The 27,752-nt window shown below is 44.1% G+C and overlaps 1 protein-coding gene across 15 annotated transcripts in view; it reads right to left on the bottom strand.

Annotated features, from left to right (window-relative positions):
- Positions 1–26,421, bottom strand: part of LOC146206288 (uncharacterized) — an 84,417-nt gene extending 57,996 nt beyond the window's left edge. For 8 of the 15 annotated variants that reach the window (XR_014704422.1, XM_084590902.1, XM_084590901.1 and 5 more), the window contains exons 1-3: positions 18,074–18,136; positions 15,869–16,074; positions 7,248–7,332 (exon numbers count right to left, since the gene is read on the bottom strand). The gene's annotated coding sequence lies outside the window, so the exon portion shown is untranslated. Of the gene's footprint in view, positions 1–6,396; positions 6,472–7,247; positions 7,333–15,868; positions 16,075–18,073; positions 18,137–26,305 lie in introns of those variants that run through there. The other 7 variants (XM_084590913.1, XM_084590914.1, XM_084590915.1 and 4 more) reach the window with 4 other exon arrangements.
- Between the last annotated feature and the right edge of the window lie 1,331 nt (positions 26,422–27,752).

Raw genomic sequence — 27,752 nt, 5'->3', positions numbered from 1 at the left:
ATTTACTTTGTCTTTTCGTCTTTTCACCGTCGTTATAAAGTGTGATAAAAGCATGTTATATTCGAGACAAAACTGACTACCGCATTCAAACGGTCAACATAATTCGCATTTGTCCACCTCCAGGATCCTTTTCGCGTCACATGATTTGTAGTTGCGAGCCTCGGCCGTTTCGGCTGTGGCGGCACTACCTGTACTCCTGTTCTTCCTCTTTACTACCTTATAACAGCTCTGTTATCAGTAAGAGTGCCTTTTTTGTAACCAGTAACTGGCATTCTATCGATGCAAGCCCACTTCATTTTTTCTCTTTAGTGTCCCTTTAATGCTCAAAACCAGCGGAAGATAACAGAATAAAGGAAAAAAAGACACTGGCCAAGCAGTTACACGCAGTGTATGTCGATTGCTGCCATGCAGTTGCTCGCGATCTCCTGCGCGTCGGTAGAAAGAACAGCGGCAGCGGCGACGCAGGCAAGTCGGCTTCCTGGGGCAAAGGTGGTTTGCGAGCAGGAACGTGCGCGAAGACTCAGGAGCCTCCTCGCTCGGCGGTAGCATGTACCATGAATGCACGTGCTCTCCCCTTGACTCCTCCGCCCACCCTCCTTTCCCCACTCCATCGTCGACGTGTTGTGCTAGCTGCAGCGGAGATGGAGGCAGCTGCCGCTGTCGCATCGCTCCCTCAGCCCAATCACGAAACATTTCACCGCATCTATAACTTCTAATAATTCTAATTTACTGTAAATACTTTCAAGGTGGTTTCCCTTACAATCAATTCTTAAACTGGCTTTCATTCTGCATCGTCATTTTGAGTCTTGTTGTTTGTGGGGTTTAACGTCCTAAAGCGACTCAGGCTATGAGACGCCGTAGTGGAGGCCTCTGGAAATTTCGACCACCTGGGGTTCTTTAACTTGCACTGGAATCGCACAGCACACGGATGCCACTCCATTTCGCCTCCATCGAAACGGAGCCGCCGAGGCCGGGATTCGATCCCGCTTCCTGGGGCACAGTAGTCGAGCGCCGTAACCACTGTGCCACCCCGGTGGGGTCATTTTAAGTCTTCACGCAAAAACTGCATATAAAGAAAACCTGGATGTAACGAAAAATTGCGGACATTTTGCAGTTTTGTTATAACCAGGTTTAACTGTAACTGGCTGCAACCTCCTATGAATACTCTGATAAACCCTCAACCCTCAGTCCCCAATGGCTACAGATCGACTGACCACAGCGGTGGTCCGACCTGTAATGCAACGGAGGGTGCCAAGAATCTGGTTACGGACAGGCTGCCATTGGAAACTGACCCTGGCAAAATTTAACGCTAGAAGCCTAGCTAGTGAAGCTAGTTTAGCAGTACTCTTCGAGGAACTAGTGGGCATGAAATGGGATATCATAGGGCTTAGTGAGGTTAGGAAGCCAGATGAGGCAGGCATGTACTGTGTTATCAAGGTTTACCAGAGAGACAAGAACTAGGAGTAAGGTTCTTTGCGAATAAGATGTCCAAGCTAACTTTAGCCAAGGGTTAAAAAATAAAGCATTTGAGGTAGGCCAGAGAAACCGCTTGTATAGAGCTTATTCATGTGACGTCATTGCAGTTTTACTGGCAACCATGGCACACACAATGCAACATCGGAGAGGGGGAAAGAATGAGAGAGAGAAACGGCCTACGGCGAATCATGGCACAGCGTCGGTGAAATCCGAGCTCTGGTTGGACGGCGTTGCAAACGCCGTCTCAAGTGTCCGACAAATGAAGGGCGCGCAGCAGGGAGGACACGGGTAGACCAGCGCCAAGTTTCGAACCGCCCAACGTTATAGCGTCTCCACAATGCAGGGTTGCCACAACTGCCGTCTGCTAAGCCAGATAGTGAATAGGGTCTATAAAACTGACAGCCATCTAGTGCACCACAGGCAATTTCTATTTTTCAAGTTACTAATTATTATTTAAAATAATTTTTCTAATGAATAAATGAGATTTGTAAAGTTAGAGAGCACCTTCTAAAACCTCCATTTCATTTACTTCTGATAAAGAAAGCCTAACGCATGCATTTTTTTCAAGCTCTAAAAAAAAAAGCATGCAAAATACAAAAAACATCACGTGACTGGCGCATTTGTGCACCCCAATCAGGCCGCGGAAAGTCAGCGGCACTTCCGTCCCGTCTAATTCTCCCAAGCAGGGGCGAAAGGAGGAAAGAAAAAGCTGGGAGGAGGACTTCTCCCTCGCGCCTAAATTTTCCCCTCGCACTGACGGCGCCGCCGACTCCGTTGCGTGGCTTGCTTCATCCTCGTGTGAACCGCTGCAACCGTTACGACTCTGCTCGTTTTGAATTAGAACAGTCGTCTGCGTAGCCTAGTGGTGTGAATTCTCTGCGTGTTGGCTTATCGGTCAAAGTCGCGATTTTTCGTCGCGGTTCTTTTACTCTGTGCATCTCATTCCTGCTGGCTCTTCGCCCCTTCGTGAGACGAGAGACTTGTCTGCGTGCACCTCCAGTTCCGTGGACCCATCTCGTCTGCTGATTGTGCTGGCCATTACAGTCGACGATATCCGCTGTGTTTCGTGTTGTTGAACTTGTTACCTTCATGTACTGTGGAGAGACGTAAGTGCGTTTTGAAGAAGACGGTTCTTCCAGGAAGGGTAGTGTGAATTTTTAATCATGCATTTTGGTTATGTATAGCACAGTGACATATGAGCATCAAATACCAACCACTAGGTATCTAGAACGCAGGTATTTGCTCATGTTTCTACATTGCTTTGATGGTATGGAATGCGTAGAATGAATATGTGCATCATTAATTTAATTTCATATCAACTGTACACATGCTGACAGAAGCAGTGCCGGCAAACTGGGTTCTTTTGTAGTGATAAAGCAAGCATGCAAGATTACAATGTTAGCGCAGAACACAGAACACTACTGTAAATTGTTGGCTATGTAAAGTGTGTGTGTGTGAGGGATACCTCGTCGCATCTTTTCATTTTCTGTTTCACGTGCAGCTAATAAAAAAGAGAAACGATATCTGCTGTTCTCTGTGCTATTTCTTGCTGCGGTCGGGTACGCTTGCTTGCGAGCGCCTGCGCCCTCGATAGCGCTATGCTTGTGGTTTTTCTTTCCATCACACTGTTCCTGCCGCGAGCCGGTCGCGCCGCGGCTGAACGATGATGCGGTAGAAAATCCACGAGCAGAGCGTTCTCTCGGGCGCGAGCGCACACGAGCGCGCGACCCGCGCTGTTTGAAGCAACCTACCGACACCCCCTTCAACGCACCGCTTTTTTTTACCAGTCCACTATACAGCCTCCCCTGTCAAGTCCATTTTTTAAGCGCCCCCTCCCGCTGTAATCCTATAATGGGGAGTTTGGCGCTAGCGTCTGTAATTCGTGGCCGCTGGGAGGTATAGGGAGTTACCCCTGCCACAATTGTGGTGCTCTCAACTGTGGTTTGAGCGAATGGTAATGGTTAGTAAATTAGAAAAATGATCTTAATTACTAATCACTTAGTTGCAAAATAAAAATTGCCTGTGTTGCGCCAGATGGCTGGCAGCTGTATACAAGTTGTTTCTCTGGTCTACCTCAAATGTTTTATTTTTTAACCCTTGGCTAAAGTTAGCTTGGACACCCTGTATAGCTGGTAACATAGATGAATTCTATAGCATTAATGAGAGGATGGTAAGCATTGCATTTAAGCTTAATAATCAATATAAAATGAAGGCTGTAAAGGCCTACACACCTACATGTACTAATTATAATGACCCGGCAGCTGAAAGCTTCTATGAAGATGTAGAATCGGCAATTGGGAAAGCAAAAACGCAATATATTGTACTGATGGGCGACTTCAATGCCAAGGTAGACAAAAAGTCGGCTGGAGACCAGGTAGTGGTATTTATTTTTATTTTTATGATGCTGCGAGCATGATGCTCACAGGATTCGAAACAGCGTATTGTATGCTTTGGGAGCTGTTTATCACTGTAAATCAGACACTTATGCCAACCTCTGGCCTTTTACACCATTCCAGCACCAAAAGGTGGATATTGCAAGTTGGAGAAATTAAGAAATAATACTTAGTTCTTATGCACTATCAATTAACAGCAAAAGCAACATCTAGCTTAACTTGCGTTGGACTATTTTATGAATATTTCTCTCTCCCTCTCTCTCTACACTCGACAATAGATGTTGCACCTCAGTGCAACCATTCTTAAGCAAAGTGCACTTTACAGGCGCAAAAAACAACAATGGTCGAACTCATCAGAGGCAGGTGCGATCCAACGCTGCTGCTAAACGTGGACAGTTTTGTGCAGAAATTTTCAGTACCGACAGTGACAGCTGGCATAAAGAATGTTGAAATATTTGTAACCTTGGCGGTTGAAGCCCATGGCTGTAGACTATGAACTACAACGCCACAGTCTTTGCACATGGCCTTGAGACAGACTCTTCTCATGCTCTAGGGAGGCTTTTTGTAACTTCTGATAACATCTCGAATATCCATTGCACTGCTATTCAAAAAAATAAACCAGTCGTAGCTCTCCAGAAACGAAGAATGCAGTAGAAAACCTGTTGTAGGGCAGATTATTTATTTATTTACTTCTTGCCATTGGTTCTAGGAACAGCAGAGGGGAGTCATTAGTTGAGTTTGTAGAGTGCAGTAACTTATGAATCCTTAATAGCTTCCTCAACAAATGGAAGAATCGGAAGTGAACATGGAAAAGCCCTAGCGGGGAGACTAAAAATTAAATTAACTTCATACTGTGTTCTAATCCTGGCACTGTGCCAGATGTAGAGGTAAGGTGCGATGCAGTCACCACAGGATGGTAAGGTCTCAAATTAGTCTAAATCTGAAAAGGGAATGAGACAGATTAGTAAGAACTAAATAAATAACGAATTAGCGGTGAGAGGGAAGGTAGAAGAACTCAGGACCTCGTTACAGAATAGATATTGAGCTTTAACCGAGGAAGAAGACTTTAGCACAGAAGAAATGAACTTCAGAGATATCATTACTGAGAGCGCGGCAAAAGTAGGCGGTAGGATAGTTAAAGAGGATACCAGTAAATTACCTAAGCTGACGAAAGATTTAATTCAGAAACGCCAAAGCATGAAAGCCTCCAACCCAACCGATAGGATAGAACTGGCAGAGCTATCAAAGCTAATCAATAGGTGCAAAGTGCATGACACAAGAAAATATAACATGGAGAAAATCGAGCATGCCCTAAAGAACGGTGAAAGCCTTAAAGCGATGAAGAGGAAATTAGGCACTGGCATAGATCAGAAGTATGCGCTAAGGGACAAGGCGGGCAATGTCATCACTAATATGGACAAGATAGTCAAAGTAGTCGAAGAGTTCTATACTGATCTATACAATAGCCAAAGTAGTCTGGACAATAATGAAATTGGCAGCAGTGAAGAGCAATTAGACGTTTCGCTAGTAACAAAGGATGAGGCTAAGAAAGCTTTAGGAGCAACATCATCTTAATTCATAAGAAACGTGATGCAAAGGACTTGAATAAATACAGGCCAGTCAGCTTACTAACTGTTACGTACAAGGTATTTACTAAGGCAATCGCTGATAAAACCAGGGCAACCTTAGACTTTAATCAACTGAAGGATCAAGCAGGCTTTCGGAAAGGGTACTCTACTGTCGATCGTATCCATACTATCACCCAGGTGACAAAAAAATGCTTGGGATATAACCAACCCCTATACATAGTATTCATTGATTACAAAAAAGCAATTGACTCAAAACCTTGGCAGTCAAGCAGGCATTGCAAAATCATGGTGTATATGAGCCATATGTATAGGTACTGGAAGATATCTGTAGTGACTGCACAGCAACTCTGCATAAAGAAAGTAATACAATTCCCATAAGGAAAGGTGTTAGGCAAAGAAACATAACCTGTCCAGTACTATTCACAGCTTGCTTAGAGGAAGTATGCAGATATTTGGACTGGAAGCTGTTTGGAATAAGGGTTGATGAAGAATATACCTCAGCAATATGCGATTCGCTGATGACATTGCCTTGCTAACTGAGGGGATGAATTGCAAAAATGATTGATGACCTAAACAGAAAAAACAGGAAGGTCAACCTAAAATTAATATGCAGAAGACTAAGGTAATGTTCAACAGCCTCGGGAAGGAACAGCAGTTTACAATAGCTAAAAAACAGGAAGGTAGGCCTAAAATTAATATGCAGATGACTAAAGTAATGTTCAACAGCCTCTGGAAGGAACAGCAGTTTACAATAGCTAGCGAAGCACTGGAATTGATAGGCGAATATGTATACTTAGGACAGGTAGTAACCGCAGTTCGGACCATGAAAGGGAAATAACCAGATTATGATGGAGCGCATTTGTGCAAGTACTCACAGATTATGACTAGCAGCTTATGGGTATCACTCAAGAGGAAAGTATATAACAGTTGCATCTTACCTGTATTCACCCATCGGGCTGAGACTTGGAGGCTAACGAAAAGGGCTCTACTTAAGTTGAGGACAATGCAGAGAGCTATGGAACAGAAAATTGTAGGTGTAACGTTGTGAGATAGGAAGCGCGCAGAGTGGGTCAGAGAAACAACTCGAGTTAATGACACCCTAGTGGAAATCAAGAAGAAAAAAACAGGCATGGGCTGGGCATGTAGTGTGAAGAGAGGATAACCGATGATTGCTAAGAGTAACAAATTGGATTCCAAGGGAAAGTGTAGTGTAGTGTGAAGAGAGGATAACCGATGATTGCTAAGAGTAACAAATTGGATTCCAAGGGAAAGTGTAGTAGGGGTCAAGTGGATGCAGCTAGCACAGGACCGGGTTAGTTGGAGTAATATGAAAGGGGCCTTCACCCTGCAGTGGGTATTATCCAGCTGATGATGGTAAGTTCCACATGGTCAAACCAAGATCGATGCAGGCACAAAATTGGTGAACAATGTTTCCGTCAAGTAACAAGTTTCACTCTAAATAACCTTGGCAGAACTGTCCTGATTACCAAAAATGTGCAATTCAGAACATTTAAAATATATATATACTGATACTAAGGTAATGTTCAACAGCCTCGGGAAGGAACAGCAGTTTACAATAGCTAAAAAACAGGAAGGTAGGCCTAAAACTAATATGCAGATGACTAAAGTAATGTCCAACAGCCTCTGGAAGGAACAGCAGTTTACAATAGCTAGCGAAGCACTGGAATTGATAGGCGAATATGTATACTTAGGACAGGTAGTAACCGCAGTTCGGACCATGAAAGGGAAATAACCAGATTATGATGGAGCGCATTTGGCAAGTACTCACAGATTATGACTAGCAGCAGCAGCAGTCGTAGCGCAGAATTATAGGACACTGCCTGTAACCTAGTTTCTTCCGACGAAGGCTGGTCCTGTGGACGAAACGTCAAATACATTCTCTTTTCCTCCACCACGTCTGACTTTTTTTCGAATGTGCGTGTGTATATATATATATACGCGCACTACAATTGAGATGATTATTACCATCTCCAGCAATTAATATCCCTTGTCAAATGAATTCCTCATTTAGTCAAGGCTTTTCAAGTTTTTGGCTGCACAGTGGATTCTCACTAATTTGAATTCGTGATGCATTTGAACACAGGCTCTGGTCCTGTCGAAACCAAGTGCATTAAAACGGGTTCCTTTAGTTTAAACTCAACATTATTAAAAGACATTTTTACTTCCCTCCAAGTTGTAACTATTGCATCAACATTATCTGTACCCATATAGAAATTGTACAAGAAGATTTTATGGTACACAGTTACCATAATGTGGCTCACTTTGCATTATTAAAGAATGCCTGCTTCCAGTCTGTTTTTTTTATGTCAATCAAGCGACAAGTTTATTCAGGCTACTTGACAAGCCCTTGGCCACCCTGACCCTGACTTCACTTCTTAGTAGCCAAGGGTAGCTAAATGATTGGTTTGGTTTGGTTTGTGGGGTTTAATGTCCCAAAGCAACTCAGGCTATGAGAGACGCCGTAGTGGAGAACTCCAGAAATTTCGACCACCTGGGGTTCTGTCACGTGCAGTGACATCGCACAGCACACAGGCGCCTTGCTTTTCGCCTCCATTGAAAAGTGGCCGCCGAGGCCGGGATTCAATCCCGTGTCCTTGGGAACAGTAGTCGAGCGCCGTAACCACTGCGCCAAATGAGGGGCTTGTTATGATACACACATGAAGGATGTTTGCTTTAGTTTACAGGGTTTAATGTCCCGAAGCGACACATGCTATTAGGGTGCTGCACTGGACGACTCTGGAAATTTGGACTTAATGTTCACTATAGTGAACTAGAATACTTTCTAGTGGCTCAAACGGAAGGGAAATGGGCGCCTCTTGCACGCCGGACGCCACTGACCGCCGCTGGTGGCGCTGCAGTTACGTTTACTAGGACCGCGTGCGCGTCCGCAAAGGGAAGTCAAGGCTTGGCGCGCTGTGCAGTCTGCACATTCTTGCGATTTTGCCCTCGAACTTTCAGTTCTGCCTTACATCACAGCAACTAAAACATCTCAGCTCTTCAAAAGCACCATGCGCAGTTTGAAATGGCCAGGAAAAAGACCAACTCGCACTGTTTTGCTCCGAGATGCCGAAGCGCGGCTATCCGGGTGCTCCAGTCACCTTTGTTTGCTGCTCCGAGGGACAACAAACATCGCACAAAGTGGAAACGAAGCTTGTGAAGGCAGGAGAAGCCTCTCACAGAAACATCGGCAGTGTGTGAGCATCATTTCGAGCCGCAACTCATCCTGCTGCGCGACTACGCACATATATGATCAACGGCAGAAGTGAGGATATACCGCGTGAAAAGCCATCACTGGCACCCTGCGGTGCCTATACACTCTTGCTGGGTTGTCCGGCATATATTACAGTCAAACCCGTGAAGCCAAGGCTGGATGTGGGCAATACTGATGTTGCAGAGAGTTGTGCTCAGTGCAGATTCTTGCTATTAAGCCTGTGGCACCAAACGATAGCCTACATATTTTATACTGCATGTCCAAGCTAACTTCAGCTAAGGGTTAAAAATAAACCATTTGAGATAGGCCAGAGAAATTGCTTGCTGACAGCCATCTGGCGCACCAGTTAGTCTGAACAAAAGGAAGGCTTCGGGGAAGAAAGCTTTGGCTGTTTGAGTGATCTCGAATACTACCACTGGCTCAATAAAGCAGACAGCTGAGATTTAATTAAATTCAATTCCGCGTAGTCATGGTATGTCCTTGGATCTCTAGCTGGCACATTTATTTAATCATTTATTCATCCTTCATATCATACCCTACTGATGCCCAAGACAATAAATATCGATAAAAAAAACGGTACAGGCAATTATTCATTTTGCCATCCTAATTTACTAACTATTACTTTCGAATAAATGTGATTTGCAAAGTTGGGGAGGACCTTCTGAAACCCCCATTTCATTTATTCCCGATAAAGAAAACCTCACGTGCATCGTTTTTCCCACCTCTATAAAAGCCCGCAAAATAAAAAAAAAATATCACGTGACTGACGCATTCATGCGCCACGATATTGAGGTGCTCTCAACCGTACATGGTTTGAATGACTGAAATTAGCTGCGGCCGTGACTCAACAGCCCAGTCTCAGCGCTATACAGGCTGATAATTTTTGTATTTCACGGGCTTTCTTAAGAGTTTGGAAAAACGATGAGGCTTTCTTTATCGGAAATAAATGGAATGGAGGTTTTAGAAGGCGCTCTCAAATTCTGCAAACCCAGTTATTGTCTAAAGGCAATAGTTAGTAAATTAGAAAACATAATTACTAATTAACTTCAAAATAAAAAATAGCCTGGGGTGAGCCAGTTGGCTGGTGGTGGTGGTGGTGGTGGTGGTGGTAAGCATTTAATACAAAAGGAGAGGTTGCTTGGAGAGCCACCCCTGTGGGCCGCTCCCCTTACAATACTAGGTGGAGTCCCTTATTCCGGGACTCCATTAGTCTGGGCCACCACACGAGCCCACTGGACCAGCACTTGTTGTGCCACTAGATCCAGGCAGCCGAGCAGGGCCGCCTCCCAGTCCTCTCGGGTAGGGGAAGGGGTTCATGCCCGTGTCATCCACCTCTCCACAGAAAGGGCAGAGGCCAGAAAAGGAAGGGTCGAAATGTTTGAGTACTGCCGGGCACAGTAGAGTATTAGTAAAAAGTCTAAGAAGTATTCTTTCGCCCGCTTTCCCTAGCCCCCCGAGATGGGCCTGGTACTGACGGTGCGAGACACGGTAATAGGCACAGATTTCTTGAGAAGTTAAGAGAGGATAAGTGTCCTGGTCCAGATCGGTAGGGTCTACGTCGGGGTCCCGGTTAATGAGTGCATGGGCGGCCGAGTTGGCGGCCTCATTCCCTGGTAGGCCCTGGTGGCCTGGATTCCAAATGAGAAATCGGGTCTGGGGATCCTGATCACGAGCTGCTCTCCGAAGTATTCTTTGTGCTGTAGGCGTTATCCAGCCCAGCTCATAATTCCGACAGGCCCCTCGCGAGTGGATAGGATGAAGCTGGCAGCTGTATAGTACAATTGTGGTCTCTCTATCCTACCTCAAACGCCTTGTATAGGAAATGCATTCTGAAGACTAACTGTGAGAAGGGCTTTATTCTTTTTTTGAAAAGAAAAAGATAAGTCACATGTATCAAACTTGGCTAATTTTACTAACTTTAAGGACAACAGAGGCCTTTTGTACCCTTCGAGTGACACCAGTTTGTGGCTCATCTTGAGAATGTGTTTACAACCTGCTTCAGCCTAAATTCAAGCAGACAGCTTGTACTCTTATGCTGCTGGCCAAGCAAACCTGCCAACTTGGGTGCTCTGACCACTGTCAAATTGGTGCAGCTGAAATCGCTGCTTAACTACCCGCATGCACTTTTTCACAAAATGCATTAACCAGAGCAATGTCAAGCTTCAAAGCACCTGAAGATGAGCAGATCGATGCTCTTAGGACTGTTTTAGTCAATAATTTCACAAAACAACTTAATGTTGATGGCTTTTGTCCCATGCACTCAAATAAAATAAAACAGTAGTGAAGAAGCCTTGTGAAGTACTTAAACAAAACTGCTCTGCTCTCCTCATGTATGTATTTTTTGCATATGTTATGCATATGAGATGATGAAAGGATTTTAGCACCTGGCTTATAGCGATGATTTATAACAGATATTGTTGCTGTGAACAGAGAATAATAGTGACGCCACAGAATATCGCCGGATGATTTGTTTCAAAGCGTAGGATTTTTTTTTTTCATGACCACTTCGTCAAAAAAAAAAAAAGGGTAACAGCCAGAAGCTGCTCATCACTTTTACCAGTTGGCAAATTTCCTAACGCTAAGCAGATATCACGCTAAAATGAGTATTCCTGGTTACCAGTGGATACTGAATAGCGCAGTGTAATATAATCATCATTACTGGCTAAAGGAAAGCTACTACGACGTGGCTGGAGAGATGCGAGAACCCGTGCGTGCGCACGATGCCTGGCCACTCTGCTACCAGTCTGCTGCCGACAGTTGAGTTGGCTCTGTAATAAAGCGGGCTCTGCAGGGCTCAGAAAAATACCTGTCCCATACAAATTAATGTGCTGTAATGAATTACAGTGCGCGATAACTCGTCCCGCATGAGCTGTAGCAGACGCCAAATAAGAGTGCTTTCACCCCAGTGTAACGGCAAAAACCAGAATAATGTAGAACGAAACGCCTTCTATCATGGGTGGAGGTCCAAATACGTCGGCAGAGGGAAAAAATCACCACTTTTACTGAATAGGCGCACAAAAGCATCGGTACTATGTCGCACTATTGCAAGAAAGCATTGAGAAGTCGACTAGTAGATGTTGCAGTGACGCCATCTGGCGACGTCAATGAAAAATGGCGTGATCGAGCGTCGTCATTCGCGCCACTAGAAAGTATTCTAGTTCACTATACTGTTCACTGACACCACACACTACATGGACACTTTGCTTTTTATCTCCATTGAAAAGCGGCCCCCATAGTCAGAAAAGCCAAGAGTCACTGGAACCGAGAAAAGTAAAGGAGAATGCTTTCCTTTATTATTTCTTTTTAATTTGTGGTGCTGATCTATTCAAAATTTGCAGTGTAATCATTATTCGCCTCAAAGATAACTGCTAAAAAATAGAAATAAAGGCTACTCCACACTGCAGGTGAGATGTGGTTGCCTTTTGAATAACTTTCTAATGAATTATCTTTCAAGTAAAAAAATGTTTACACTACAAATTTATGACTGACCAAAATAGGCAACCAATCAACATATAAAGCCCTGCTTTAAACAAGCAACATTAAAGTGCCTGCGTAGCCCAGACGCAGCGTGTCTGACTCTGCAGCCAAGAGCACTGCAAGGTTGTTATTCCACCTTCCCATCTGAAATGAGCAGCCCACGCGGGCAGCTTCTCTTAACTTTCTGATATCATGTGGTCTCTCTAAGTTGCAGAAACCATCGAAGAGTCAATGCCCGGCAGCCAGCTGCCACCTGCCAGTGCCAGGGCAACCATTTTTTGCTCACAACGGCGACACCGATGCAGACGCCAGATTTTCAGCGTAACATACCCTTTAACACTGTAGTGTTAAAAAGAAAAGTTTCCTTCCCACTTTCCTAGGTTTCAGCAGAGTGTAGTAAGCAGCACAAAAAGACAAGGACCAGAGCGACTTCACTGACTTGTTGGCTTCCTTTATATCTGGCTGTATTTTATATTCTTCGAGGTGATGGCCTCGAGATAGAGCATCCACTTTGACTTTGGGAGGCAATTACTTCAGCTCCTGCTGCTGGCCAGTCACCCACTGGTTTTCACAGATAGGCACATGTTATGGCCTGGCCCGGAGTTTTGCTTCCCAGGGAGCATGGTTTGCAAAGAGCCTGTGCCTTCAAATCTCGTCATTGTGGGCTTTGAATAGGCGCTTTCAAGGAATGATCTTGTGGTCGAGCATCCACCTCAAATTTGGGAAGTGCTGGGTTCAATCCCCAGTGCCACTGAGTACCCACTAGTTTTTCGTGCACAAAATTTCTCCAGCCCTGGTGCTCAGCTCTCCTTTGGTAAAATGCTTGGCAAAAGGGTCTTGGTCCAGACTGCCCTACTGATGGGCCAGTGGTTCATTCTGCTATTTGACAACTTAAATCATCCCAGTGCTTTAGGTAAAGCCAGTTCGTGCCCCCCCTCACCCCTTATGAAAACTGCTGCTATGAAGGTCTGGTAAGAGAACAAAGAAAGCAAGGAACCACAATAGAGGGTTTACAAAAGTAAGTCTGGCAACCATGAGCGGCACGCTGATCCGGCGCTGGCAGCCATATTTTGTTCGCTCCATCCGTTCGCTTTGGTTCGCTTTGTGTCCGTCCGTCAGCGCCCGCCGTTCTGCCCGCGCTTTTCATGTTGTAATCTAGCGTGCTGTGCTTGGACCTCTCTTCTCCCTGGCGGTGTCTGTTAGCGAAGCCAATAAGCGTATTTTGACGGCCGAGGCGTAGCGGTTACAAGCTGCTCTACGAGTCGTGCATGGGCCCCTCGTCGATGCGCGCAGCGTCATCCGTATCCAGGTACAGTATCTAGAGTTTTGTAATGTGCAGATTTTTTTTTGTCTGTGTGCCTTTGCTATTTACTTTAACGACTGTGAGAGACAATGGCGAGTTTGCTTGGTTTGCGCATCACCGTCACTCATCCCACTGGGAGCAGTGGGATACTTCTTGGTGAAATGAGCGAGGATGCAATTCGTTTTGAGATGAAAGAATCATGCGTAATTTGGCGCAAGTCGGAATGGCGCTCAGCACTTTCCTGCCTATGCTGTCGACGCAGTTATTGGCAAGGGTCTCAGAAATAATCGGGGGCTGCGTAAAAAAAAAAAAAAAGAAAAAGAAAAATGTGTCATGGTAATTTCTGCTTCCAGTAAGTGAAGATTTATTGGTGTGTAATAGGCGATGATGAGATAATAAAATATTTGTAATTAATTCACCAATTGATGAAATAAAGCAACAAAAAAGAAAAAAAAAATGGAAATTGAAGGTTTAAAGGTGACAAAATGCCCAGAAGGAAAACCAGTACTTGGTGATGCTAATGAAGAAAATTTAGAATGTGTAATTGATTAATTGATATAATTGAATGTGTTCAAATGTGTCAAATTGCTCAGAATGGAACGGTGATTGACTGTTGCTGACTCTTAATATTGGTGTATAAAAATATTTTTTTTATTTTTTTTATTTATAAGATACTGCAGGCGAAAGGCCCAGGCAGGCTATTCACCTTAGGCTATTCACAAATAAAGAAACAAATAATCGAAATATAAAACAAATAAAAGCTAAAAATTAAAAAAGGGAAGAAAGAAAACGTGTGTGCGTGAGAGAGAGAGACGCTATCGCGTCATACCCTTAACGGCGGAGCTCAAGTGTCCCCCTAATGTTTTATAACAGTATTATATAATATAAATCCGACTTTATGAACACAGCCAGTTGCACCAAGCACTGACACTTCGCAGTTATGTGAGTTGACTTTTCAAATTTCTTTTCGTTTCAGCCGAGTTCCTCTTCCTCCGAGTTCCTCGAAGCTTTCCATGACAGCACTTTCATATGAGGTTAAGACTTCAAATGTCTGCTATCTGACAGAGGGAATAAACAAGAAATTGGCATATTTACAACATCAACTGAATTTCAGGTGGCTGTCAATTAGCGAACCATAGGGCAACTCGATAAAAGGCACAAAAGTGAAAAGCAAACTTCGTTATTTTATCGGCCGCACTAGTAGGTATGAAGGCACAGAATGCAAACTTGAGCAGCACGCTCTGGACGCATACCGGACTTCGCATGCATTATCACGTGATAACATCTTTCGAAACGGGCTGGACATGAGCATATTACAACACACTAGTGGGATGTCATCTTCTCCTGCTTTACTAGACGCCGCGGGTTTGGCAGCCGCTTTTGCAGCGTGAAACACGCACCTCGGGCGCGCCAAGCACTACCATTTCGTACGACTGTGAAAAGTGGTTTCGGTAATCATGCCCTTGTCTTAAATCAAATACACAATGGTAAATGCAACCTACGTACAAAAGGTTTCAAAGAATGTATTTGAACTATAGCGTTCGTTATACATGCATTGCTCCTTCTCCCGTGCCCTCCATCGAAGCATAAGCTTATCTTTCAAGTTCACAAGGCTACATAGAACGCAAAACAACCTTGCTGTTTTAGTTGATAGCACGTTCTGTGAGCTAGCTCCCAGTCAAAGGGACGTAAAGCCGATTGGGATTGCAAACGAGAGGTCGCATACACGCGTATACCTTGTTTCCGTGCGCATCTATACGACGGTGCGCTTGCTGCAGAAGGGTACGCAGCAACATGCTGGCATCATTCAGAATAGAGCTTGGTGCTAGCAGCTACTGCTGTGATGTTAAAAAATGAAACAATTAATCGCTTGTGATCATTCCAATGCACCTTGCGGTGCAAGCATGGGTTCCACGAAGGCGCACATTGACAGCGTACTCGATGGGAGGCGCGGGCAGACTGAACAAAACATGGCCGCTGCGCACAGTTTCTGTTTCTTTCACTAGATGGCGCTAACTTTTGTATATCCTCTATTGCAGGTCAAAGGGTCATTTGAAATTGGGCTTGCACATTGAAGGGCGCAGCAAGCCCAGTTCATGGAGTCTCCCCAAGCCAAACACTCCTGAAGAAAGCTGGTCAGCGAACGCTTGCACTCATTTTTAACCGGTGGGTGTACAGCGATGGGTTTTGAGTTAGCCACCTCCCGAAGCCGAGATGGACGTTTAAATTACTAGGCCATGGCTGGGGCCACAAGGCTGATGTTATATATAGAGCCATTAGTTTAATCTTCGCAAGTACCATATGAATGGCCTTTCCTATTTAAAAGACATCTATTTAAACACCAAGTGCTTCAAAGAGACATGCTTTTTTGGATTCTAATGCTAACAAAATTTCTCACCTTTGACACTGGAGTATGCGAGGAGAAATTGTTTCCAGGGGTTGACTTTTCTCAGGTTCTTTTCTTTTTTCATCCCACCTTTCCAGGAGTTTTTTCAGCAGAAAGGAATAAGGTAATAAAAACAAAAATCTACACATATCCACATAATTCAGTTATGAAGATATGTATAGATACATTTCTTGCTTAGACTCAACGAAAGCCAACGTCTGAAAAGAGAAACAAAAAACATGGTTTTAGGTTACTCAAGCAAATATACAAAAAAAGTTATCCACTGCATAATACACAGCTGATCCTAGTTACGTGTTACACATAAGTAGTACTCTTAGCTAGAAACAAATTGTCTAGTCAAACTTTCAATCATCACCATAATCACCATTGTGATTACCTCAAGGTAATATCTGGACAAGAATAGCCCCGACTGTGTTCATAAATTTATTTTTCTGGAAAGCTCTTTATAAAAGACAGTAAATATACCCTTAAAGACAAAAAAAAAAAAAATCAGTTTTATGACATGCTGTAGGCTCCTTGGGACACTAATTTTTTTGCATGACTAGAGATGAAAGTTTGCATTTCCACAATGATTACAAAATTTTCTGTTCTCAAAGACAGTAGAAAAATCTAGAATACTCTGCCCTAGCAAACTTCTTGCAGCACTTACCACTGACTCACAAGCTGCCCCTTTTACCGAGCGCAGTTGAAAACTTTTGTTAAGATTAGCTTGACAAGTGATAACTGCCGCAAAGCAGCATGTGGGAAGTGTGACGCTGTAGTGGCCGGCTGTAGATTTTGATCACACTGGTTCCTTTGCTTACAATAACTTTGCATACCACACAAGCATTTCCTGCACTCAAAAACATGGCTGCCAGAGCCAGGACTAAGTACCATGACTTTGGTCCAAACAGCCACTCCCACACTCACAAAACCACCACACACAGATGCAAGAGGAACACACTCTTCTTGACTACTGTGATATCAGCTTTGTATGGCACGACACTGTGCTTTCTTAATGTGCACTGACGTCCCCGAGACCTTGCCCTCAGCAGCAAAGCGAAAAAGCCACTACGGCAGGTAATTAGCAGCTAGATGGCTACAGTGATTTATTTAAGCAGTGGGAAAAAGGTTTGGATTACAGAGTTTAATGCCCCATAGCAGCATCAGCTTGAGGGATGCAGCAGTGGAGGGATCGAGAAATTTCTACAACATGGGGTCCTTTAGCGTGCACTGACACTGCACATTACACGAGCGTCCTGCACTTCGCCACTATCAAATCCTCACAATTACCAGCCGAGCACCATGAGAACTTAGCCACTGCGGCAAGGCTTAGTAGAAAGTGACTGCATAAAGAGGGTGCGCAAATAAGAAGCAAAATGTAATAATTGCGGTATCGAATAAGGTAACAAACCAATAATCTTCCTAGTTTATATTAAATTTCTTGCATATCACCCATAAAGGAAAAGCAGAAAGACCAAGCAAGGAAATTACTAGCAAAAGCACTCACCATAACGACACTAGTAGCCGATGGCCAGCTTCAACAGCATCACAAGAGCATCCAAATTTACCATAGCTCAACTGAAAGTTCCACTTCAAAAGATACCTGGACATATTAGATGCATTTCCTGGCAACTTCTAGTCCTAATCCTGTCTTAGTTATTTTGCACACACAAAATTAACTTAAATGTGCATACAAAAGAGCAAAGTTTTAAATGCCATTTCCAAACTCACATCTCAAGACACTTCAATCATGACCCGTGACACTGACAAAGAGTTTACTTAGGACTTTTAAACCACAGAAAGGAACAACAGTAAAAGCAATTGAAAGTTCTTACAGTGAACAACTATTAACTTCTCATGTTACAAAAGCCCTTCCAGTAGAAGGCAGAATATCAGTGAAAAGGGCCTTGGTATCAACCTCTGTTTTCTTTTCCTTTGCAGTGCAGAACAAAAATACATTACCTGAAATGGAACTGGCATGCCATGATGTCACACCCTTCAAAATGACGTAAGTGTCAGGGTTTACAAAAATTGCAGCAGCAATAGCAGGAAGCATTGAAAACATATCAATATGTGGAGAACATTATACCCTGTACAAAGCAAGCTGTCGATGATAAAGTAGTGCTGTTAAGATTAAAAAAAAAGAATTATTTCCTGTGCCGTGACAAGCATCAGGAGACCATTAAATGACACAATGCAATTGTTTTTACTTACAAAAGATAAAGGTGCCAGCCTGCTTCCATTTTCACCCTCTTCATAAAATGATGGTGTCATGTTCCACTTGCTTTATATGCAAAGGCAAAAATAGAAAGAAAAAACTTTCAAGCATTTCAGATACATGTATAGCACACAAATGCATAAACAGAAAGAGAGGGCACTCAGGGGTGAACATTATGACACTACTTCGCCCATCTGCGGTAGAAACACAGTGTACAGGGTTTGTCCAAAGGTAATATCAGTGATTGTAGTGAAGCGACAAAACATTGCAGCGTGTTAGAGTTGGTTGGGATCAGTAGAGGGAGAAATTAGTGTATGCATGCGCAGTCGCTCACATCTGAAACCATCAGGAGAATGCAAACAGGCTTTTCCGTGAAGCTCCTTTTCATCTCCTGTGCAAGCCGTAACGCAGCGCTCTTTCGAACAAAGGATTGCCATCAAGTTTTGTGCGGAACTCGACAAGTCCGCAGTGTAAACTTCTATGTTAAAGACAGCCTTAGGGTACCTGAATTGACAACGCATCAACACACTGCACTTTTGAAACCTTTTAATTCCTTGTACTGATCACGCCCCACCACGGTTGCTCAGTGGTACGGGTGCTCGACTGCTTGTTTCGAGGGCACGGGATCTAATTGTGGCTCTACCAGCCGCTTTTCAATAAAGCAAGGCACCGATGAATAGTGCTGTGTCAGTGCATATTAAAAAACTTCAGGTAGTAAAAATTTCTCGAGGCCTCCATAACTGCATCCCTTATAGCCTAAGCCACTTTGGGATGTTAAACCCCATATACCAAGCCAAACCAATCTGATAAATAAATGTTCATTAATCGACTGATTGGCACTACTTTTTGGACATACTGGACATACCCTGTATTCACAATCATATAAAAGCGTGCAAGCAAAAGATGCAGCCAGCCATATACAAACACCATCTTGCATGAAAGAAATATATCCTTGCTGACTGTACTGCACAGCACAGACTTGTGCAGTGTGGAGCAAAATAATGACAAAGCAAGCAGTTATTCAAAATAAAGCGGCTGCAAAACTATAAGCTGTATCTCCCATATTACAGCTACGTTTCTTTTTGTTGTACAGATATGGCTAAAGGGATGCTATCATCTTACATTCAGGCCAGCATCTACTTCTGCTGTTACAGAATAAAGCTGCAGCACCAGAAAAATACATATATATTTGGTACCAAAGCAGGATGAGCACGCCTCCAACAGAAATATAAGTCCTGCGCATAAACAATACCTCCATAACTGTAGGTTTACACACAATAAAATACAGCATTCATGATGAACTGCAAAGGCCCTAACAAAGTTTACTAATAAACAAGGCAAGACATATGCCACATATATCACGCACAAAACACAACAATGACACCTGCTGAAGGCAGACAAAGAATCCTGCAATGTAAACCAAAACTCACACCAATAGAAGCTCCAACTGAGTTCACAGAACTTGCTAGTGATACATTGTTACTAAAACCAGCACGAACAGAGAGACATAAAACAAGATAAAAGGAAGCTACAAGACGAGCGCTGACTCAAAACTCAGCCTCAGCCTTTAATCCAAGGCCTAGACAAAACAAGTGTGATGAAAACAAAGCTTTCGCGTGAAACAACCCTGGGTTCGTCTGCTAATCAAAAAGTCAAGAGAAGTCTTGCTGACCTTGAAATAAAATATGCTTCTACCACTTCTCTTGTCAACTTTTCTTTGTGCCGATATAAACGTCTAACCTGGTCAAATAGGGGAGTACATTTCTTCTTCATTGTCTCACAAGAATGGCAATGGGAGACCAGAAAAGTTTTGTCCTTGTCACTTTCCAAGTTGTTTTGGTGTTCCTGTAGCCTCTTGTTCATACACCACCCTGTCTGTCCTATATAACAGGCTCCACAAGTGAGTGGAAACCTTTACACAACACCTGTCTTGCAGCTGACAAAACACCACATTCCTGCTTCCTAAATTCTCATTCCGTTTGAATAGCAGGACAGATCCTCTTCATCTTGAGCGGGGCAGTCAATGCAACATCTACACAACACCTCTTACCAATATTCTTGAGGCCATGTGAAATCCTATTCACATATGGTACCACCGCAACTCTCCTCTTCTTCTCACCCATGCTGGGCATGGATTGCTGCCTGGTCGTTCTTTTTAAGCTCTTCAGTAGACGAGAACAGGCCTCATTAATAACAAAATACCAATGACCGGCCTTTGCATCATCATCACCAGCCTGATTATACCCACTGCAGGGCGAAGGCCTCTCCCATATTTCTCCACTTAACCCGGTTCTGTGCTAGCTGCATCCACTTGACCCCTACGAACTTCTTAAACTTATACGCCCACTTAACTTTCTGCCGCCCCCTGCTACGCTTTCCTTCCCTTGGAATCCAGTTTGTTACCCTCAGCGACCATCGGTTATCCTCTCTTCGAACTACATGTCCTGCCCATGCCCATTTCTTTTTCTTATTTTCTACTAGAATGTCGGTAACTTGAGTTATTTCTTTGACCCACTCTGCACGCTTTCTATTTCTTTATGTTACCCCTACCATTTTTCGTTCCATAGCCCTCTGGGTTGTCCTCAACTTAAGTAGAACTCACTTGGTTGGCCTCCACGTTTCAGCCCCATAGGTGAGTACAGGCAAGATGCAACTGTTGTATACTTTCCTCTTGAGCGATACCGGTAAGCCGCTAGTCATAATCTGCGAGTGCTTGCCAAATTCGCTCCATCCCAATCTTATTCTTCTTGTTATTTCCTTTTCATGGTCCGCATCTGCGGTTACTACCTGTCCTAAGTAGACATATTCGCCTACTACTTCCAGTATTTCGCTACCTAATGTAAACTGCTGTTCCTTCCCGAGGCTTTTGAACATTACCTTAGTCTTCTGCATATTGATTTTGAAGCCTACCTTTCTACTTTTCCTGTCTAGGTCATCAATCATTATTTGCAGTTCATCCCCCGAGATGGTTAGCAAGGCAATGTCATCAGCAAATCGCAGATTACTGAGGTATTCTCCATCTACCCTTATCCCTAACTGCTCCCATTCCAAGTCTCTGAATACTTCCTCTAAACAAGCTGTGAATAGTACTGAGGAGATTGTGTCTCCTTGCCTAACACCTTTCTTTATGGGAATTTTGTTACTTTCTTTATGCAGAACTATGGTTGCTGTGCAGCCACTATATATATCTTCCAGCACTTTCACGTACCGCTCGTCTACCCCCTGATTTCGGAATGCCTGCATCACCGCCGAGGTTTCAACTGAGTCAAATGCTTTTTCGTAATCAATGAATGCTATGTATAAGGGCTGGTTATATTGTGAGCATTTTTCTATCACCTGATTGATGGTATGGATATGATCGATAGTAGAGTACCGTTTCCGAAACCCTGCTTGATCCTTTGCTTGATTGCAGTCTAAGGTTGTCCTGACTCTATTAGCGATTACTTTAGTAAATACCTTATACGTAACAGACAGTAAGCTGATTGGTCTGTAATTTTTAAGGTCCTTAGAGTCCCCTTTTTTGTGAATGAGGATAATGTTTGCATTCTTCCATGGTTCCGGTACCGTCGATGACACCAGGCGCTGCGTATACAGGGTGGCCAGCTTTTCTAGCACGATATTCCCCTCGTCCTTCAGCAAATCTGTAGTTATCTGATTCTCTACAGCTGATTTCCCCCTTTTCATAGTTTCTAGTGCTTTCTTGACCTCATCCTTCGTCACTGGTGGAACGTCTGACTGTTTTTCCCTACCGCCAATCTCATTACGGTCCTGACTACTTTGGCTACTGTAGAGATCTGTATAGAACTCCTCGGCTACTTTGACTATCTTTTCCATATTAGTGATGACGTTGCCCGCCTTGTCCCTTATCGCATACATCTGGTTTTTGCCTATGCCCAATTTCTTCTTTACCGCTTTAAGACTTCCCCCGTTTTTTACAGTATGCTCAATTTTCTCCATGTTATACTTCCTTATATCGGCCACCTTGCACTTATTGATTAGCTTTGATATCTCGGCCAATTCGATCTGGTCTGTTGGATTGGAAGCTTTCATACTCTGGCGTTTCTTAATCAAATCTTTCATCTCCTTAGACAGCTTACCGGTATCCTCTCTAACTATCCTACCGCCTACTTCTACCACGCACTAAGTAATGATATCTCTGAAATTATTGTTCCTTGCCTCTAGGGTAATGTCGCCATCCTCAGAGCTGAATACCTATTCTGTAGCGAGATCCTGAACTCTTCTGCCCTCCCCCTCACCGCTAATTCGTTGATGGGTTTCTTTCTTACTAATCTGTTGCGTTCCTTCTTCAGATTTAGGCTAATTCAGGACCTCACCATCCTGTGGTAACTGCATCGCACTTTCCCGATTACCTCTACATCTTGCATAATGGCGGGGGTTGAACATATTATGAAGTCGATTTCATTTTTAGTCTCTCCGTTAGGACTTTTCCATGTCCATTTGCGGTTCTTCCGTTTGCTGAAGATGGTATTCACGATTCGTAAGTTATTGCGCTCTGCAAACTCAACTATTAACTACCCCCTGCTATTCCTACAACCAATGGCATAGTCACCTACTGCCTTGTCTCCTGCCTGTTTTTTCCCTACCTTGGCATTGAAGTCGCCCATTAGTACAGTATACTGCATCTTTACTTTTCGCATTGCCGATTCTATATCTTCACAGAAGCTTTCAACTGCCTGGTCATCATGACTACATGTAGGTGCATAGGCCTGTACAACCTTCAGTTTATACCGCTTATTGAGCCTAAATACGATGCCTGCAACCCTCTCATTAATACTATAGAATTCATCTATATTACCCGCTATACACTTATTGACAAGGAAACCTACTCCTAGTTGTCGCCTCTCTGGTAAACCTCGATAACACAGTACATGCCCATCCTTCAGTACAGTATATGCCTCATTCGGCCTCCTAACCTCACTAAGCCCTATGACATCCCATTTCATGCCCTCTAGTTCCTCTAACAGCACTGCTAAACTAGCTTCACTAGCTAGGGTTCTAGCATTAAATGTTGCCAGGGTCAGTTTCCAATGGCAGCCTGTCCAGCAGAGCCAGGCTTTCTTAGCACCCCCTGCTGCGTCACAGGTCTGGCCGCCGCCGTGGTCAGTTGTTCCGCAGCCGCTGGTGGCTGAGGGCCGGGGTTTTATGGAGCTTTGCAATTCTTGTCAATTGCCGTTCAAAACTGTTACCCATGCCGTGGTAGCAAGACTTCTTCAACGCATTCAGCAAGCATGTGTTGATCAGACCATTTTTTACTAATTTCGAAAATCCCGAACTGGAACTAAGTAAGGGGTTCACTGATCTCAGGTTGCAATCCCAACAAACGTGATCCTGCCCGAACTGAATCAACAAATTCAAAAACTGCAACCGATTGTTCACTGGTTTAGCAGATGAACCCAGGTTTGTTTCACACGAAAGCTTCGTTTTTGTCACATTTGTTTTGTCTGGGCCCTGGATTAAAGGCTGAGGCTGAGTTGTGAGTCGGCGCTTGTCCTGTAGCTTCCTTTTATCTCGTCATATGTCTTCCTGTTCGCGCTGTTTTTATTAAATGGATGTTTACCAACTTGCCCAACAAAGTATCTTGGTTTAAAGTCAGCACCATGAATGGCTGCTCTTGCTGGACGAGTAAAAAACCAGTTTGGTTTGGTTTTGTGGGTTTTAACATCCCAAGGCTATGAGAGACGACGTAATAGAGGACTCCGGAAATTTCGACCACTTGGGGTTCTTTAACGTGCACTGCCATTGCACAGCCCAAGGACGCCTAACTTTTCGCCTCCATCGAAAAGCAGCCACTGTGGACAGGATTCGATCCCGCACACTTGGGCACAGTAGCCGAGCACCTTAACCACTACTCCACCAAGGCAGGAGTAAAAAACTGAGATTTAGAAATGTGGGCTGTCAAGTGAAAATGTTAGGGCTTAACAAGCTGGTGCTATCATAGTATCTGGTTTTCGTTATACATCTTTAAAAACATTTGAGAGCATGTATGCTTTGCTCTTCACATTGGTATTTTTGCTCTGCTTTTCGAAAATGAATTTTAGATGCAAAATCACAAACATAGCCATTTGAGACTCGTACAGTTTTTGATCAGTCATTCAGATTGTCATGAATGAACATGACAAGGCTGCCTGTATCTGCATCACCAATTACAACCGGCTTGTTGAGTGGTTTTGTACCATGTAGTAGTAACGCCTTTTTTACTAATGGCCCTATTCTCTCCCTCACACTTCAAGTGAGCCAAGTAACAATATAATTAAAGAGTGAAGAGAATGAAGAGAGTGAAACTGGTGCCCAGTCTGAACAGCTAGGTGACAAAACTCAAATTTAATTGCTCCCGCACAATTAAGCAAACACTACCTACTGCACTACATAACCTTTCATATGAGATTGTTAATGTACTCAACCCTTTCAGTCTATTAAAATTATTATTACACCTTCACGTGCAATCACCGAGAACAAGTTGGGCCACGCCACATATTACAGAACTTACTTGCTAAATTAATACATGCAGTCATTAATTGATGCATTAAATGCTTAATATAGTTGGCACAGTCCAGCTCATGATATGTTTCTGTTTCTACATCAAGCAAAGGCCATACAGCAGGCTTCCACGGTAACATGCTTAACTATGAAGCATCATAGTGGCCCAAGAAAGCCAGCTGTAGAAGGTTTAGAAGTGGAAAGCAGCGGTGGCCTACTCATTTGAGCATCTGCCTCATGTGCGAGAGGTGCAGGGATCCCCATTTCCAGCAGGTACCCACTGGTAATACAAGCGAGTACCAGCTTCTTCCAGACGTAATGTTCGACTTCTGTAGGGTGAAATGGTCGGAGAATGGGTCAATGACCAGACCTCGTGTACATGAAGAACCATCTTTTGGTATGGTGCTCTTTAACCGAAAATGCCTTTGCACCTTAAAATTCACCATCATAGCACTGCACACGTTCATTGAGGTTGTAACTGAACTTACATGATGAAAAGAATTAAAATGTGCGTAGAACATGCAAAATAGAACTGATTCAAATAAACACTGAGAACCTGATCAAATGCATGCTGAAGTATGTTATACCCCTGATTATAAAGTGCCACAAGAGTTTTAAAACTTAGAAGTTAAGGCCTTGACCTGTACAGTCATCAGCACATCTCTCTAAAGCACTTGAACACTACCCTGTCGCACACATAAGTTTTGAGCAGGTACGAGGCTAAACAACGATGGTGCCAGACTGAAGGTGCATAGGCATACTGTTTGCCCCAACAACTGCACAGCTCAGCCAAGATTTTCAGTTCTGCTGCACCACGTACTCAAGACAAGTGCACTGACTCCTGTGCTATGCGTATACTTTCAGCAACAAATGAAACATTAACAAAACAAGAAAGTTGAAACGAGAGTACAAAAACATGAACATATTAAATCTTGGAAATGAAGTACACGAGAGGTTGATTAATACTTGTAAGAGAATGTTCGCGCCTTTGATGCGGTGATCAGCTAAGATCTCCAATTTCGTTGTTTTTTTGTGCTTAAATTGCCTTACTCGCGTCTCATTTGTCGCTGACAGTGCACTACAAGGCACAACCACAAATAAGCGAAGTTGAAATCCTCCACTCACCGGCCTGCTGGTGCTGTCGCTCACAAACATCCATTTGACGGTATGGCTCCTTCGTTCCGCATGGTTCTTTTTTTACCGCGCACATTGCCGTCCGACCTAGTGTAACCTCTCCCTCCCGCCACTCCCTTCATATTTCTTGCTTGTAGCCGTGAGCTAAACGAACGAATCAGGAGACAAATATACCACACTACTATGAAGATGTCATCAGCACGATCCCGTTCACCTGGCATATAGTGCACAGTAAACGACGAACTGCACACCATTTACACAAGGCTGCAATGATGCAAGCGAATTACGCTAATCGCACGTTTTTGGCCTGAGCTGCACGGGCAGCCCTGAGCCGCACGGGCAGTACGGACTACGGACAACCGAATTTCGAGTGCACCGCCTTCTTAAGTGCTCCGACATTCGACGTTTCAGCCAGGCCAGCCATGCGCTTACACAGACGCTAAAGCCCGTAGAGCGGAGGCGTCGCGTTGAAAGTGAAGCCAGCAGCTCTTACAGTTGCAAAACTTCCCAAACAATGCATGAAAAAACGGCGGTTCATGGTCACTTTTTCAATTATAACAATTTGAACTCCGCTTCAAGAAATGACTAGTTATTACCTTTTTCCGAAGCACGCCCGTGTCACAAACATGGGCACAAAGCAGGCGAAGAGAAGCCACTCGCTAGAGGACACCTGCCACTCCGCTACTCGCCGCTACTTCTGCTCCGCGCTGACGTCATCATAAATTAAGCAAGAAAAAAAAAAGATATGCAACAAGTGAAACATTTGTAATACTAATTTCTAGCTTAGATTTTTTACTTAAAAAAGGGCTATTGCTTGTGTTTTTAATAATTTTAGTTAATGCAGGCATTGGCAGCAAGCCAGCAACGGCGGGTTGGCGTTCGACCGTTCAAGTTTGTTTTAGCCGCGTCTGAATAATCCGCCTTTTGCGGGAGGATGTGGCGCCATCATGCGGGAGCGGGCGAGAAACACATTGGACGGCAGTGTAGCAGACGACGCGAAAGCGTACCATACGAAAAGGCCACGCCAACGCAGGTAGAAAGCGAAAGCTCCCCCCTTTTTTGGCCTCGGGGCAGAAAGTAGTGACAGTGATAGAAGTATATCATGTTCGCGCAGTATGGGGGAATGTACAGCGTTTTCACAATCCACTCATAACGCACGCATATACTATCTTCGTATTGTAAGAGCGTGTAGCGCGGGCCGTGTTCGACGTTACAGAATGAGACTCTCTCAGCGTGCAGGTTTTCGGCAGAGAGGAGAGCGCGGAGGCAGAGAGACCGAGACAGGGATCTCAAAGGGCAAAGCAGCCAGGGGTTTGTTGATGCTGCAGAGTTAGGTGGAATCGTCGCCTGTGACTTCGAGCGGCGCATATGCGCGGGGTGTCTTGAGTTACCGAGCACAATAATGCAGTCACCGCGGCGTCGGCATGGTGCAATGGGCGTCGCTTCCTCCTCGCGTCATCTACAATCGCGCAGCTATAGGATTTCATCTACGAAGGGCAGAGAGGCACTTATACACACTCCCTTGAAAGGTCATTGTCCCGGCCGGAATGCACACCTGCAGGAAACGCGCGGCATTTTTCTGGCAGCGGATGATTCAGCGCTGTAGCCGGTTTCTGCCCTCAGGAGTCAGAACGGATGTGGTCGCAGTGGTGAAAAGGTTCTCAGTGCACAGCGAATGGTCATTCTGTTGTGAAAGGATCCACAACCTTTCTGCTCCGCCGCGATTTCTTCGGAATCAACGACTTGGTGACACATGTGCATCTATCTCCTACATATCGGATGCGCATCTCGGTCAGGAACCAACCCTGTTCTACGTCTAGAGCGATCCATTCTGCAAGTGAACGAACCCTCCAGGAGACTCATTTGTGCCGGGCGGTTTCCTTGCCGTTGCAAACGGTTGGACGAAGACGACGATTATCAATTAAGCTTCCTAACGAAGTGCATCTGATTGCGTACATCAAAGGAACAAAATCCGAATGCTTTGGCGTGCACGGTAAAAAAAAAAAAAATACTATGCGTCGTGCAAGAGTCATATGTTCTGAG

This window comes from Amblyomma maculatum, chromosome 1, assembly GCF_055883805.1.
Source record: "Amblyomma maculatum isolate TAMU_Amacu chromosome 1, ASM5588380v1, whole genome shotgun sequence".
In the NCBI taxonomy this organism is placed as follows: Eukaryota; Metazoa; Arthropoda; class Arachnida; order Ixodida; family Ixodidae; genus Amblyomma; species Amblyomma maculatum.
Note: the sequence above shows the minus strand (reverse complement) of the source record. Positions and strands in the feature narration are given on the sequence as shown.